Source organism: Rhamphochromis sp. 'chilingali', assembly GCF_963969265.1.
Source record: "Rhamphochromis sp. 'chilingali' genome assembly, chromosome: 19".
In the NCBI taxonomy this organism is placed as follows: domain Eukaryota; kingdom Metazoa; phylum Chordata; class Actinopteri; order Cichliformes; family Cichlidae; genus Rhamphochromis; species Rhamphochromis sp. 'chilingali'.
This window is the reverse complement of record NC_137946.1, coordinates 34,679,994-34,682,678: the sequence shown is the minus strand read 5'-3', so window position 1 is coordinate 34,682,678 and position 2,685 is coordinate 34,679,994.

The following is a 2,685-nucleotide window of genomic DNA, read 5'->3' as shown; positions in this document are numbered from 1 at the left end:
AGACAGATGTGTAATCACAGGAGCTGTCGTGTGTTCTGTGTGTAACACACGACAGTGATGTGTAATCACAGGAGCTGTTGTGTGTTCTGTGTGTAACACACGACAGTGATGTGTAATCACAGGAGCTGTTGTGTGTTCTGTGTGTAACACACGACAGTGATGTGTAATCACAGGAGCTGTTGTGTGTTCTGTGTAACACACGACAGTGATGTGTAATCACAGGAGCTGTCGTGTGTGTTCTGTGTGTAACACACGACAGTGATGTGTAATCACAGGAGCTGTTGTGTGTTCTGTGTGTAACACACGACAGTGATGTGTAATCACAGGAGCTGTTGTGTGTTCTGTGTGTAACACACGACAGTGATGTGTAATCACAGGAGCTGTTGTGTGTTCTGTGTAACACACGACAGTGATGTGTAATCACAGGAGCTGTCGTGTGTGTTCTGTGTGTAACACACGACAGTGATGTGTAATCACAGGAGCTGTCGTGTGTGTTCTGTGTGTAACACACGACAGTGATGTGTAATCACAGGAGCTGTTGTGTGTTCTGTGTAACACACGACAGTGATGTGTAATCACAGGAGCTGTTGTGTGTTCTGTGTGTAACACACGACAGTGATGTGTAATCACAGGAGCTGTCGTGTGTGTTCTGTGTGTAACACACGACAGTGATGTGTAATCACAGGAGCTGTTGTGTGTTCTGTGTGTAACACACGACAGTGATGTGTAATCACAGGAGCTGTTGTGTGTTCTGTGTAACACACGACAGTGATGTGTAATCACAGGAGCTGTTGTGTGTTCTGTGTGTAACACACGACAGTGATGTGTAATCACAGGAGCTGTCGTGTGTGTTCTGTGTGTAACACACGACAGTGATGTGTAATCACAGGAGCTGTCGTGTGTGTTCTGTGTGTAACACACGACAGTGATGTGTAATCACAGGAGCTGTCGTGTGTGTTCTGTGTGTAACACACGACAGTGATGTGTAATCACAGGAGCTGTTGTGTGTTCTGTGTGTAACACACGACAGTGATGTGTAATCACAGGAGCTGTCGTGTGTGTTCTGTGTGTAACACACGACAGTGATGTGTAATCACAGGAGCTGTCGTGTGTGTTCTGTGTGTAACACACGACAGTGATGTGTAATCACAGGAGCTGTTGTGTGTTCTGTGTGTAACACACGACAGTGATGTGTAATCACAGGAGCTGTTGTGTGTTCTGTGTGTAACACACGACAGTGATGTGTAATCACAGGAGCTGTTGTGTGTTCTGTGTAACACACGACAGTGATGTGTAATCACAGGAGCTGTTGTGTGTTCTGTGTGTAACACACGACAGTGATGTGTAATCACAGGAGCTGTTGTGTGTTCTGTGTGTAACACACGACAGTGATGTGTAATCACAGGAGCTGTCGTGTGTGTTCTGTGTGTAACACACGACAGTGATGTGTAATCACAGGAGCTGTTGTGTGTTCTGTGTAACACACGACAGTGATGTGTAATCACAGGAGCTGTTGTGTGTTCTGTGTAACACACGACAGTGATGTGTAATCACAGGAGCTGCTGTGTGTTCTGTGTGTAACACACGACAGTGATGTGTAATCACAGGAGCTGTTGTGTGTTCTGTGTAACACACGACAGTGATGTGTAATCACAGGAGCTGTTGTGTGTTCTGTGTGTAACACACGACAGTGATGTGTAATCACAGGAGCTGTTGTGTGTTCTGTGTGTAACACACGACAGTGATGTGTAATCACAGGAGCTGTCGTGTGTTCTGTGTAACACACGACAGTGATGTGTAATCACAGGAGCTGTTGTGTGTTCTGTGTGTAACACACGACAGTGATGTGTAATCACAGGAGCTGTTGTGTGTTCTGTGTAACACACGACAGTGATGTGTAATCACAGGAGCTGTCGTGTGTTCTGTGTAACACACGACAGTGATGTGTAATCACAGGAGCTGTTGTGTGTTCTGTGTGTAACACACGACAGTGATGTGTAATCACAGGAGCTGTCGTGTGTTCTGTGTAACACACGACAGTGATGTGTAATCACAGGAGCTGTTGTGTGTTCTGTGTGTAACACACGACAGTGATGTGTAATCACAGGAGCTGTTGTGTGTTCTGTGTAACACACGACAGTGATGTGTAATCACAGGAGCTGCTGTGTGTTCTGTGTGTAACACACGACAGTGATGTGTAATCACAGGAGCTGTCGTGTGTTCTGTGTGTAACGCCTGTCACAGGGACCTGCCTCTGCTTACAGCACAACATATGAATCATGACATGACTTGTGTAAATGAACCACAACACAACCACACCTCACTGATTCCACGTCAGAAAACAAAGTGTGTGTGTGAGGTGACACTGGTGTCTGGGGTCAGAGGTCACACTGGTGATCATCTTGCTAAGTTCACCTGGTTTTTTGCTCCCACCATAAAAATGAAGAAATAAAGTTGTGTGTAAAACTCTGTGTTGTTAATGATTCACACACACACACACACACACACACACACACACACACACACACACACACACACACACACACACACACACTGTTAACTGGGAAAGACACTTCACCTGCCGCCTGCTGGTGATGGTCAGAGGGGCCGATGGCGCGATATGGCAGCCTCGCCTCCGTCAGTCTGGCCCAGCTGTGGCTGTAGGTGCCTCCACCAGTGTGAATG